Below are 14,886 nucleotides of genomic sequence, written 5' to 3'. Positions count from 1 at the left end.
AATTAACTCCTTCGAGTCGTGGGTGTAGATACTTAAGTGTCGATTTTCAAAGGCTAAAAGGAGTGGCAACTAAGGTTTTGAATTGCCAAAGCATAAACTAAGTAAGTACACAAATTTTGTTAACATGGCCGACAATAACCAAGAGAGTAGAATAAACCTGCACATGAAGATGCTAATGATGATGCCCCCATGTTTCTCAATTATCTTGTGACTAGGTTGCAGCAAGATATTGGGCAACCCTGCTTTGCTACAACTTTGCGCTTATGGGATTTCCCTTCCTCTCCAAGAGAAGAGAGAGATTAGGAGGCCTCTAGAAGAGACCCCCAAAACAAGACTCTCTCTCATATGAGAGGAGGAATCCAAAGAGCAAGGAACCTAAGGAATCTACATGAGCTAAGAAGCTTTATTGGTACGTGTGCATACTGTAGACGCTTCATAGCAAAATTTTCTCAAATAGCAGGACCATTACATGACTTAACTAGGAAGAACGTTAAGTATTTCTGGACTACTAAGGAGCAAAATGCTTTTGACAAGCTCAAAGAGTAGCTTACCTCCCAACCATTTCTCATGCTTCCGGATCTCTCAAAGCCATTTGAGGTCCAATGTGATGCTTGTGGTAGTAGACTTGGATCAGTCTTGCTTCAAGAAGGGCATGCCATAGCATATGAGAGTTAAAGGCTCGATACATATGAACGCGTCTTAGGCATTTATGAGAAAGAGCTATTAGTTGTTCTACATGCCCTACCATTAGGGGATTTTTGAGGTCTCTTTTGGGCCCTCTAAGAATACCCAGCTTTAAACAATTTAAATGAAAAGAATTTTTAGAGAAAGATTTTGATAAAAATTAGAATTAGGTAAAGAAACATTTGTAAATCAAAATATATCTCAAGACATGTATCTTTGTGAGAGTTTGTGCAAAACTAATAACGATCTATATCTTGTCATGATTGCTTCATGCTTCATGGCGGTAAAAACAAATTTTATGCGGCAAAAGATAAAAATGGTGGCAAGTAAAAAGTTAAACATAAGCTTTTATACCTATTTGGTTGCCAAATCTCATCTTCCTTCTTTATTCTTACAATGGAGAACTTTTCTCAGTGTGTTTCATCTAGTTCTCAATGCAAATGTAGGTACAATCTTCATATTGAAATAGATGAAGAATACGAGCCTTTACAAAAAAGAAACAAAGCCCATAATCTTACATCTATCTGATCAGAAACACCATTTGAGATGTTTGGGTCATCAAAATTTAGATTTATGGTGTGCTGGGAGTATATATCCGATAGATCCTTGCACATTTTCAACTCCTAGAACTAAAAATCCTACATCTCTTTTACAATTTGCTGGAGATGGAGCAAAGGGTCTTTATGGCTATTGTTGCCATTTGTTGGAGACATTAAAGCAAGTAATTGCTTTGAATCAGAGGTTGGCAGAAGAAAATGCTATTTTGAATCAAAATCATCTCTTGAACAATCAAAAAGTCAATTCCTTGACTAAGACTATATCTGATTTAGACTACTCCTCTGGGCTTCAGACAAAGATGTCAAACAATTTCAAATATTGAAACGTTGAAAGCAGGGAGTGGTGGACTTAAAAGAAGAATTCAAGCCATAAAGTTATGATTCTCTTGCATTATTTCTTTTGCAATCTTGAATAAAATGCCTGAAAAGTTTATTTGTTTTTTCTTACTTTGTAGAGATATGATGCATCCAGGAAAAGAGAATATTGATCATGTCATGGCAAATAAATCATATTCTTCTTTGATCTCACCATCTATTGCTCAAGAGCTTATTGAATCTTCCAAATTCAAGAAGGTGAAACAAAATGTTATCCATGAGTTCATTAATGAAGAACAGGTGAGTACTTCAAATGTTCAAAAGGTCATTGATGATGGTGGTATAAGTAGAATGGGTTACACAGATTTTCAAAGAGGTGAAAAGTATACTCAAAGATAAGAAAATCCCTTCATCTATATTACCTACCCCTGCTAGAATGAAAAAGTCAAGAAGAATGCTCAACTTAAAAGTCACAGATTTTTTGGGTCCTCCCCTACACATTGCAGGAGACTTTTCTGCAAACAAGAGAGTGGTGCACTTCAACAACTTTAACAATATATTTTTTGATTTGGAGAATCTTCAACAGAAAATGGTCAATTTATATCAAATAACTCCGGAGGAAGTTGGCATAAAACTTATTTTTGTAATCAAGCTTGACGAATGTGAAATGTTGAAGCACAAAAAGACTGAGTGGGTGACAATCACGCTCATGAATCGAACACTGATAGTAAGCCCGAACGGTGAGAAAGAGAGAGATTTCACTGTGCAATCAAAAAAAGTTATATGGTGGCTTGGATTATTTGAGGTAAAATATTGAATACATTTTCTCTTAAATATGGCTTAGATTACTTGCAAATTTTCTTTTTGTATCACGCATTTGAGGCCTAAGTGACCATGAATAATGATTATTGCAGGTTGACAAAGAAGATGATGATATTGTATATCAGGTATTTCATCAAACCCAAATACCAACAATTATTCAAAAACAAACCGAAGGAGAACTTTTGCATGTGAAGGATGTTGGTAGTTTTTTTGTTGAATGGCACATGGCAGGTGATCTCAAAACATTGAAATGCATGTATAACATCTCGAAAGGTGCTCTTTCGAAGTCTTCTTGTTTATATTGTATGCAGTCGACAAATTATTTAAATCATCAAAGCCAATTATAGAAACCTACAAGGGATCTTCAAGATCCAAACTTGAAACCTGTTTTGAATATTCCACTATCACATGTACATACTTGTACATTACATGCATTGTATAGAATTGTGGAGAAAATAATTTACTTGTATATCCAATTTGCATGGAAGCTTAAACCTGAAAAGGTGTCAAAAGAAGGCATTCAAAAAATTGAAGAAGTACTTTCTAGCATAGGACTTCATGGAGGTCATGTCAAAATCATAAAATGCTCTAAGAGATCAACATCATTACATGAAGTTCCAACAAAACCATCAATTGGTGGTGTTAAAGCACAAAGATTCCTATCAAACCATGATAATGTTTCAACATCCACAATTAGATTTAACATGTGGAAGATGTTACATGATGCAGTTAAAGATCATGCTGACATAGGTGAAGCTAGGAATAGTAAAGCAAAGGTTTGGATATTTTTGGATGAAATTTTTTGTATATTTGACAAGAAAACATGAAATCAAGAGGACAACTTAAAGTTGAGACTTGCACTCCAATCTTTTGGCAAGAGCATGCAAGAGGCTTGGTCATCTCAGAACATAACACATTACATGGTATGTTTTTTATTTATGTTTTATTTTGATATAAACCCACAAACTACATGCCTGCCATAAACATTCATGCAATTTTTGTGTCTTAATCTGACGTACTACTCATTTACAGCATATTTTATACAATCATATTCGATGGTTTGCAAAAACATATGGATGTCCTGCAATATGGAGCACACAAGGAATGGAAAAGTCACATTATCAAGCACGAGGAGCTTATTTTCGCCATACACGACATGGTGGTGGAACCACTAGAGCCAACAGTTATGAAGAGGTTTTCTATTGGGTTTACAGAAAGATTATTCTTCAAAAACAAAGATACAAGGTATTAAACGAAAGAAGACAAGCACAGGCAATCAAAATATCTCAATAAATTCAAAAACGACAATGTTGGAAGAATTCTAGTGCACAACAAAAGTTAGATTCATGGAGATCAACTACAACTAGAGATTACAAAGTTTGGTCTCTTAATGATCAGCTAATAGAAAAATAAAGAGTAAGCATATATACATGCGCTATATACTTTCACTTATTGGTTTCTACATAAGCTTTTCAAGTATTTTCATGTCTTCGTCTTCTTCCAAAGCATCCTTTGATGTATTTTGTTGGTCTTGAAATCTTTTGAACTAACAATGTCGTAGAAAATGTCTTCTACCACCTGGTGTCAACCTTCTTGGATCTTTTTCTCCAATGGAAATTGCATGTCTTGTTTGTGTTAAATAATGTCCACTTAAGGATCCTTGGAGACCATGAGCATACCCAAAAAAATCAATTGTACTATTCCTTTCAAGAAGAATGACTTTGTTGCTATTTGCAGGAACTTTATAGCCACCCAAATATCTTGACAATGTCTTCAATGCAAAGATTGATATGTATGCATCCACAGAGTACTTTGAATGGAATATAAAAATATATGGACTCGTTATTTTTCCTATATAAAACTTGAAATCTGCATCCCTACTAAGGTCAGGTGTCCTTGATCCTCCTGGTCTCTTCAAAAGCCATCCTTGTGTGCTTGTACCTTCAAAACAAAAATAAAATTAAGATAGGACAAATAGCTTTGAAAAAAAGCAACAACTAGGTGAAAAATAATTACACTAATATTTTCATCATGTATTAGTTGTTTTTCATTCCAAATGTTGATGGACCCCTTCATCTTCTCATGGTTCAATAGCTCTTTTACAATTGGAACAGTATCTTTGAATGTACTTGACCCTGCATCGTTGTCTTTTTCATTTGGAAAGTGAGGATCCTTAATAGTTTGTTTTGCTAAGAGAAACTCTTCTTCAGTAGGTTCAAAATATTCCAAAGCCTTATCAAAACATATTTTAAGAGCTATTCTTGAGTTGAAACATGTTTCAAGTGGTTGTAATGTAGGTTCTTGCTCCACAAAGTCTATATATTTCATTGGCTCATCATCATTACCCACATTAAAATTCCATCTTTCAGCAAGAATAGCAAGTACTTCATCTTCTCTAAGATTGAAAGCTCTTTGAACATCAGCCAATAGGACATGCTAACATTCATTGAGAGGAAAGGTTGGCAGAAGAGGTATAGGTAAGTGTTCCACAGGCTTACTAAGCCTTTCAAAGACCTTGGTATCTAATCTAACTATTGCAAGGTCAAGATTTTCAGATTCTTGTTCTTCTAGTAACATATCAAGCTCTTCTTCAAATGCAACATCTTCATTACTCTCTCCAATGATAGGACTATTAGTCTCTTCCTCCTCTAACTCCCCTTCATCATCTTCTCTGAGATTGAAAGCTCTTTGAACATCAGCCAATAGGACATGCTCACATTCATTGAGAGGAAAGGTTGGCAAAAGAGGTATAGGTAAGTGTTCCATAGGCTTACTAAGCCTTTCAAAGACCTTGGTATCTAATCTAACTATTGCAAGGTCAAGATTTTCAGATTCTTGTTCTTCTAGTAACATATCAAGCTCTTCTTCAAATTCAACATCTTCATTACTCTCTCCAATGATAGGACTATTAGTCTCTTCCTCCTCTAACTTCCCTTCATCATCTTGAATCAAAAACAATCACACTAAGAATCCCTCATTTCTCTTAAGGAGTTGACATTCATGCTTACATTTTGGACAACGTAAGAGAACGAGTTTGCTAGTCTCTAGAATTGCGGAATATTTTTTGTTTAGTCTCGAAGTTGCGGATGGAAAATCTTTTATAAAATCTATTGCATGTACATATACTTCTCCAAGATAGGTTATCTCTCTAGCCTTCACCAATCGGTCATAATCTGAAGCTTGATCCTCTAGGAAAGTTGAATAAAAGGATAATATTTTTGAGATATCCAGAGGAGTATTAAACATTTTGTCGTAGAGATCATAATTGTCAAGGGCTTTTCTCTCATAGATTAGCTCTATAAGCAAACTCTCTGGGTCTTCTATCTCTGTTCCACAAGAACCAATAAAAGATTAATATGTACAATTTCTTTTCTGTGTTAGCTATTTTTATAGAGCAAAGTTACCTATTTTGGTTTTCTTTTTCTCAAGCTCTTCCAAATCATCATATATACTTGAGGAATTGTCTTTAGTAATGTCATCTTGGTTTTTTTGCATATCCATGGTCTGTATCCAATATATATATATATATAGTGTTTTTTTGCATAGCCATGGTTTGTATCAGAAAAAAATTGCCAATACAAGAGGCTTAGAACCATATGAAGTTTACGTTGTAACTCTAGAGAGTGACTCAAGCACAATGACATCTAGCACTCCAAGAAGCATCAATAGAAAAAATCAAAACAAAATGAGGTACTTCATAGGGTCTTTACACCACTGAATAAAGAAAGGCTTATTTCAATATCAACTTTCCATCACTTTGAAAAAAAACTTTACAATTTTCTCTATACAACAATAGCTATCCAGAAGACAATGTAACTCTATTATGCATAGTATTAACTCAATACCACAACGTCCCCACTGACATCGTCGCTGCCTAATAATGGCTATAGGACTAGGTATTTATATATGCTCCCATGTACCCACGTCACACACAACTTCAACAATATCAAAGCAACAAGGGAAGTGGTTTGAGTCTAGCCAATATTTGAAGGTCGAAAAGTATAAATTAATACAAACATTTATGTACTATATTTTTTGCATAAATCTTGAGAGCACTTAGCCACACAACTTCAACAATATCAAAGCAACAAGGGAAGTGGTTTGAGTCTAGCCAATATTTGAAGGTCCACAAGTATAAATTAATACAAACATTTATGTACTATATTTTTTGCATAAATCTTGAGAGCACTTAGCCACAGTGAATTCTAGCACTTAGTCACAGTGAATCCTTGCACTTAAACAAGCATTGAACAAGACAAATCAAAACAGACATAAGGTAGTTGATAAGGCGCACACACTGTTGCAACAAGAAAGAAATAGCACAATATTAATAAGCCGTTACTTGGACAAAAACCTTCATGATGTTTACTATTAAATTAAAATATATACTAAGACTAATCCAGGATAAGCTTCATCTTTAGAGTAGCGTGAAAGGTATAAATTCATGGTAGTCTACGACAATCAACTCTAAGGCGTGCATAACATTCTGTAATACTATGTGACATTCCCACTAACGTTGCCATTGCCCAATAGTGGGAATAGAACTAGGTATGCGCATATGCTTCCATGTATCCACAACACAAACACATGAGTATGTGCCTACCATTTTGAAAATTGAAACCTGCATGAGAATCTACTTAGATGCTCTCTCTCTCTCTCTCTCTCTCTCTCTCTCTCTCTCTCTCTCTCTCTCTCTCTCTCTCTCTCTCTCTCTCTCTCTCTCTCTCTCTCTCTCTCTCTCTCACACACACACACACACACACACACACACACACACACCACACACACACGCACACGCACACGCACGCACAACACAAGGTTGAAGGAGAGCTAGCCGAGGTTCTACAGTCATAGCACATGCATTGCAAGAAGCTGAGATACACACACACACACACACACACACACATAGAGAGAGAGAGAGAGCTTTTATGCGGCGTTTCAACCTGGGCATAGCCGGCGAAGGTAGAGAGAGAGAAAGAGAGAGAGAGAGAGAGAGAGAGCGCAAGAGATTTCTGCCAGGAGGAGATAGTGCCATGATAGTTGCTTCCATCAAGGCCTCAAAAATGTAAACCTAGGCATAGCCGGCGAAGGTAGAGAGAGAGAGAGAGAGAGAGAGAGAGAGAGAGAGAGAGAGAGAACGCAAGAGATTTCTGCCAGGAGGAGATAGTGCCATGATAGTTGCTTCCATCAAGGCCTCAAAAATGTAAAAGCTTGACAATTCATAGTATTGCAGCACACAAAGAAATCGATAGCATCCGTCTACCTGTGAATTTTTTTTATAGCCTTTGCTGTGCGACTACGAGAAATTGGTGCACGGGTTGACGTCTCTGCACGTCAATGACAAGTACTCAGGAGTCTGCGGCACTTGGGGACTTCACAACGACGACGAAAGCTGTTGTAGGAGGGCGCCGTAGGCAGCGTGTGGTTCTACTTCGACGTAGCCAGAGAGCAATCAAGGAACAAGGTAAGTTTAACGGTTGGTTTCATATAATATAACTTGAAATTGCTTTTCTTTAATTTTCTTTAAGAGCCTGGTCCTATTATGTAAGAGTTGTATTAGTTTACACTTTCCCAAATGTCCAAACGTATTAGTGGCATGTTACTTGTAACATTTAATGGTCTAAAAACTTATGTGTAGTGGAAATTAGCATGAACATAGTGGGCATTTCATTAGAATAGATTCCTAATGAGAATTACAAGAGTGCTTGGGTGGAGAGAGCAAAAAAAAGCATAACACCTAGTTAGATAACATCGACAATACTTTCAAAAGAGAGAGAAATTAAGCTAATGACAACAGTTGAGGACCGGATTTGCATGGAGCCGGTCCCCCCTCCAAAAGGCTTTGTATTATGGTTTCTCCCATCAAGAGAGACGTTGTACAATACAATTCTTTGTGTTCCTTCAAGACTAGCTAGTGCAATGAAGATGAAAGCTTCATGCACTAAGCAAACACAACTTGAATTATCCCCGTTCTCAGACCCAAGACCTCACACACCTTCGAAGATGGTGAGAGCTAGCAGGGTATAAGAGTAGATTGAGAAGAAGAAGGAGTATCTTACGAGAAAGATGTACATCTCCTCACATAATCACTCATATTAGCATAGCTTAGCTTAGTAATTAGCTTGGGAAGAGATAGTATTCTCTTTCTTCACACATGAGATTGTGTGAGTGTGTGTGTGATATGCCTTGCAAAAATCAGCCCCCTCTCTCTCTCTTGGGCGAGCCCTCTTGCTAAGCCCTCATTGGCTCTCCCCAAGTCAAGCCAATGACTATTAAGCAGCATAAGTGATAGCCTTCTGACATGTGCCCTTTTGTGAGAGCTTTAGGTAATTTGATAATTCAACTAAACTCTCATTGGGCCCCTTTGCCTCCTGGCCAATAGGAATCAGGCAAGCCATTGGGCTGTTGAATGCTCATTGGACCCCTTGGGAGACTGTCTAATAGTCTTCTAGAGGACTTAATTCTCATTGGTTCTTTTATTAAGTGTTTTTAAATTAATTAAACTAGATTTACTCTAGCCTAATTCTCATTGGTCCACCTCCAAGGCCATCCAATAGGAATTGGGTTCACCTTGTGGGCATCTGGGCGAGGGAGCTGACATGTGTCCCTCATTCCCTTTGTGTAAAGGGAGCCTGTGTGTGTGTGTGTGTGGCTTTCTCTCTCATCCCCTAGAAGAAGGGCTCGCCCCCTCCCATGTAGGGATATGTGTTGACTTTGGAGAGCACACAAAGCATCCAATTCCCCCTAAGCTTTAACCCTTTGTACACAACCTTTGAATTTTGGAACCTTAGCATTTTGGAAGTCTTAATGGGTTGAACCTTAGGGTCTTTTTAGCCCATTGTTGCACGTGGATCTTTTGCAGATGGCCCCCCCTTTGGATCCCTATTTTCCCTCCTTTGGATCCCTACTGTGGCCGGTCTGCTAGCTTAACCAATATTCTAGCCTTTTCTCCCCTGGCAGTTCCCCACATTAAATGATCAGTTTAATATGAGAAAATCATTTAGGAGAATTAGATATTGATTATTATGACATTACTCACATTACAAGAAGTGATTAAATCACAAGGCCTGTCACTCCAATAATGAAGAAAGAATCCAAACAATTCTCCACTTAATTGCAATCTAGACAACAAAGATGAAATTAATTGTAAACTTGCTCATACCTAGAAGCATTAAACTTAAGCCAAGGAGCATGCATGGAGCTAGTGGAGCTCATACAGGGCTACTTGAGCTCCAAGGCAAGCTCAAAATTAGTTCTGACACTTTTCAATAAAGTCAAGTTGGTTGTGACTGAGCTCTTTGACATCAATGCATCTTCATCTAGAACAAGCTGATCATCATGAGATTTTTCATCGTCTTCATGCACTCATTTCCTAGTCGATTGCAAGGGCATTGCAAAGAGCTTCGATGGGATTTTTTCGCTGCCATCGACAACATCTTTAGCATCATTACTGGTCTCAATTGCCTTGTCGCTGGATGTAGTTGATATAGAGAGTGTTCTTGTTGTTGGAGTAGTACTAAAACTTGTCACATTAAACTTGTAAATCGGAGTTTCCTAACTCCAGAATGTTGTAGGTGTTTTGCAACATGGCAAGGTTAGGTCGGCCCGCCCGCCATAGCCGAAAACTGTGGAGCATGCATCGATACTGGAATTGCAAAGGGTATTTATTGCACTACTCATACTAACCAATGTTGTTCCATTCCCCCATGCACAAGTTTGTCTAGATGTAGGGGATTCCATGTTAGACTTCACAGCACTCATACAAGGTGAGGGATAATCAAGGCTTCTCTAAGAGCTAGGTATGTGAAAGATAGACGCCTGCGAGGATAGTTGGCTTGCTTGCCCGTGACTAGGACCACATAACACTCGAGAACCTTGACCTTGTGCCTACAGATTTTGATGCTGGACATACATGATAATGTCATGGTAGAGCTTTTTCATGCGTGTCAGCTTCAAAAGAAGAGTATTATCACGGCGTAAGCGTTCATTCTCATTGGATAGCGAAAGCATCACTCCACCCCCACCCATGCTACTTGTGTGTGTCATGTTGCTATGAGCTGCTACTGCTGATGCAGCTTGCTGCCTACCCGCATGGTGCGCAGCTGCTGCAGTTGTGAGCACCTCACTCTGCGGAGAAGCCATGGGTGAGGAAAGAGGTCACCACTGCTATACTACGGATTATTTTTGCATTATCAAATCCTTTGTAGAATTTATGGGAGAAGAACGGCTATTTTGTGCAGTTTTCCACCTGGAATCTCACAGAGAAGATGCTTTTTGCCCTTGCAGAAGAACTCATAGGCGACTTCCTAGTGGTCGGGATAATATTGCGGAAGCCCTGCACAGACAAAATGGCACCTTCTTCTCAGAGAAGCGCTTGAAGATCAGTTAGCAAATCCAGTTGGCCAACACTAGCAAGAAGCAACTGCCTTTCTATGCCAACACCTAACTAGCAGAGGTGACAATGAAAATGAGAGAAAATAAGCTTTCACTTCATATTTCAAAACTCAAGACATGTTATCATTGGATGTACACACTCTTCATTTAAATGAGTACCCACTATCTTATTTCGACCAATCAGCATTTTTGGCCTATCAAAAAATGCTTGAAAATACAACTCAACCTTCTTTTATATTTTAGTCACCAAAAAGAGAAGGCATCTCTACAGCCTTTGCCCTTTGGGCACACACACACACACACACACACACACACACACACACACACACACACACACACACACACACACACACACACACACACACACAGACCATGAAAGAATCGGCCTTAAAAGGCAAAGACCATAATGATAGAGAAAAGAAGGCAATTTTTGATGTGCACAGATAGGCTTTTGCAAGGCTAACATGTAGGAAACCTCTATGAAGTGGTTGCTATTGCGAAATCCCCTCCAGCTCAATTGTGATGCTGCCCGATGTGGCGACTCTTCTAATATAAAAAATCTGATTTTTTTCATATTTTCCCACCATTGTCCACCTCTCTCCATCCTTGGGTGCACATGGTCTGCTTGGCTTGGCTTGATGCACCGTCCAACAGAAAGTAGAAATCTCTCATTACGTCTATCTTTCTCTCACGTATACATACGACCTAGTAGCCCTTTCCTTTAAATGTATGGGGTAATCTGCTTTGGAGCAGGAGAGGTTGTTAGTCTAGGGATGTTTGTGCCTAGCGAGGCTTGTCTTGTTTTTTGAGGGGCAATCAATGTCTGCTTATTGGCACTATTCTATGGGCTTGTGGTGGTATTTTGACAGAGATTCAAGATCTTATTTCTTTATTAACATCATATATACCATTGCAAACGTACTTCTTAGACACAAGAAATCCCAGTTAAGCTTCTTCCATGGAACACATGCTCTCTATGAAATCTCAGACTATACCACCCAAACATTACATAGAGCATTATCTTAGATGATAGAGAGAGAGAGAGAGAGAGACCCTATTCTTAAACCTTGCCTATTGCGAGACCTAAAAATCAAGAGGATTTTAGGAATTCCCTATTCTCTTTTGGTTTTGACAAGCTTCAAGAGTTTCGAGAAATAAATGTCGAGAGAGAGGGGAGGTTTAAGAAGACTAGGAGGGGAGGAATGGCTTAAAAAATTTAAACTATGCCTATTATGCCAAAAAGGCACTTTGAATCATGGAAAAATTGGGGTTTTTGCATAGTAGGTACATTTACTGGGGAAGCATAGTGTTTTGGGGGGGGGGGGGGGGGGGGGGGGGGGGGGAGGGGGGTTCAAACAAACTTTCTCAAAAACTTGAATTATACCCATTGTGCCAAAAAGACGTTTCAAAAAATAAGAGAATTGAGTTTGTTGCACAATAGGTACATTCCAAATTTGAGGAAAGGGGAAGTGCCGGGGGGGGGACGACGTATTTCGAATAAAAAATTTCTTAAAACATTGAAATGTACCCATTATGTCGAAAAGGCTTTTCAAATCTTAACAGATTCAAGCTTTTTGCACAAAAAGTGCATTTACTATGGAGCAATTGGGGGGGAGAGGGAGGGGTTAAAACATACCTATTATGCCCAAAAATAAGTTTCAATCTTAAAGGACTAATGCTTTTTACACAATAGCTACATTCTGGCTTGAAAAAATCATAAAATCTATATCAGTGAAACAGTTTTTTTTCTTCATTATTTATCAAATGGTATCTTCACAAATATCAAAGATATACATATGAGTAGAATTTAAGAGCCTCACTATACAAAGATATATGAATGAGAAAACTCAAATCTTTCAAAAAAATAAGAATACAAAAAGGATAAAGAGTTAAATTTGATATTTGATTTCTTTTGGTTTTTTGTTTGTAGACAAATTCATGGCTAGAACAAATCAAATTGCAAAGAGAATGGATCAACAAAAAGATAATATTCAATCATCTGCAGAGACTTTGATTAGAGCTCGACGAAGACGTGTTTCGCAAAGCATAAGTGTACTTAGCAAGATTAGAAAGGAGCAAGAAGATAAAGTAACCTTTTGTATTCCAAAAGCTCCATTTGCTCTAGTTGTCAAGCAAATTAGTGACAAAAGTAAAGAGGGATTGAGATGGGGACATATAGCTTTAGCGTGTGTTCAAGGAGCTTGTGAAGACTACCTGATAGAGTATTTAAATGACACATATATTCTTGTTGCTCATGCACATAGAGCTACTGTCATGTGGAAAGATTTTAGTAGTCTCACAATGCTTAGATCAAAGTCTGAAAACTTTCGGCATGAACCAATCTTTGTAGACAAAAAATGAGAGATATTCTATTGGTTCCTTCAGCAAGGCTACCTAAAGGTAGAGTGAAGAGTTTGGATATAACACATGATAAGAATACTAAGGTAGAGTGAAGAGTTCGGATATAGCACATGATAAGGATACTAGATTAAATCAAGAGAAATTGGAAAATTTCAAAAGAATGGAAGAAGATAAATGGAAACAACAAACCTTAGCTCAACATTTAATGATCCTTCATCAACAGAACTTTATGATCAAAAGATTAGAAGGTTTGGGAGAGAATGTCAAAGTGTTTGTGGCGGACCAAGGACATCCAGAAGGCTATACTTTAAGAGATGAAGAAATTGAAATGTTGAAAAGTAGAGATGCAGATCTATCGGATACTTTTGTTCTGTTCACTGCAAGGTAATTTCTTTTTCCGAAGTAGCTAGATTTCAGTTGCTACATATTTGATGGATGTACATCTAATGGTTAGAGTTGTTTTGCAGTATTATAAATTCTGAACTTGATGAAGATTTCAACTAGATGTTTTTATTTTAGATTGTGCAATTTCTCAAATCCTCAATGCAAGGAAGGCTCCAAAAGAACTCCTTCCATGGTTTACATATTGTTCAGATACAGTGAGATTGGTCATAGTCGCTTATTTCTCAAGGTAAGTTACAAATATATTCCATTGAGCTAATACATGTTATTCTTATCTACATAGGAGACATTAGAGCCTTGCAATTATAGACATCCAAGAGAAATACACACGCTACTTCAACTCTCTTCCAGAAACTATCCACCCCAAAATCAAAAAGTAAGGAATATTTTTTTGTAAAGATCAATATTTTAAGAGTGCTAAAAAAACATTTCCAGTCGTGAACCTTGTAATTCCTGCAATTGAGTCTTTCCACCAAGGAGGTTTGTTACTCAAAGAAACAACACACAAAAGTATCCGTGTAAGAAATAGTCAACATATCATTAATTACAATGTTATTTTGAGCATAAGATCAGTTTGTGTTTTAATTCTGAGAAACTTTAAACATTGTATTGTATAGTATGAAAGCACTTCTAAGCCATTTATCCGGTCATGAAGATGAAACAAAAAAGGTAAGAACTACAAGGAGCGGTTTAACTTCATTGTAGATGCCAATGCAAGATTACACGGAGCTTGATTTGTTGCAGTTCAAAATGCATATGATCAAGGATATAGTAGATAGAATCTCAATAAGAAGCTGGGAAAAAGAAAAGAGCTTTTCCAAAGTTGAAGAGCCTAAAGGCCCATGCGAGACCTTTGATGAAGACAAGGAGGAAGAGCTTAGTTGGAAAAGGCGTACAACAAAAAAAGAAGCACCATCAAAGAGGCTGATTTGAATTTGGAGGATGTTCCAAATCTTCCACAAGGAGGATTGGAAGACATTGATTGGGAGATGTTAGATCCTCAAACCAGTGACTTCACTTTACCAAGATCCCAGCCTCATGATGATTCAATCTCCACAATTTTGAAGACCTCTTAAATAGAAGATCAAAGTGAAGAAAAGAAGACCAAAATTAAAGATGACAATGTAGAGATTGAACATAAAAAAACTAGATAATTTTGGATTTGTAGATATTTAGTATCAAATGTTTTGTATGAAGTACTTACTTATATTGAAACAATGTGAATCAAGTCATGTTCAAAACTTTCACAGCCTATTCTCCTCTCTCCTCTTTTAGAGATCTGCATTGGAAAGTTGTTAAGAATGTTCTTCAGATAAAATTAAAAGTACAAAAAATCTTACTCTTTGTCCAT

At 37.5% G+C, this 14,886-nt stretch overlaps 4 pseudogenes; 2 read left to right on the top strand and 2 right to left on the bottom strand.

Moving 5' to 3' along the window:
- Positions 1-1,700: 1,700 nt before the first annotated feature.
- LOC147458774 (uncharacterized) lies at positions 1,701-2,725 on the top strand (annotated as a pseudogene).
- Positions 2,726-3,837: 1,112 nt separating this feature from the next.
- LOC147458773 (uncharacterized) lies at positions 3,838-5,879 on the bottom strand (annotated as a pseudogene).
- Positions 5,880-9,518: 3,639 nt separating this feature from the next.
- Positions 9,519-12,160, bottom strand: LOC147458772 (uncharacterized; annotated as a pseudogene).
- Positions 12,161-13,362: 1,202 nt separating this feature from the next.
- LOC147458771 (uncharacterized) lies at positions 13,363-14,468 on the top strand (annotated as a pseudogene).
- Positions 14,469-14,886: the final 418 nt, after the last annotated feature.

This window comes from Adiantum capillus-veneris, chromosome 4 (genome assembly GCF_014529385.1).
Source record: "Adiantum capillus-veneris isolate H3 chromosome 4, ASM1452938v2, whole genome shotgun sequence".
NCBI lineage: Eukaryota > Viridiplantae > Streptophyta > Polypodiopsida > Polypodiales > Pteridaceae > Adiantum > Adiantum capillus-veneris.
This window is presented reverse-complemented; position numbering and strand designations above follow the sequence as displayed.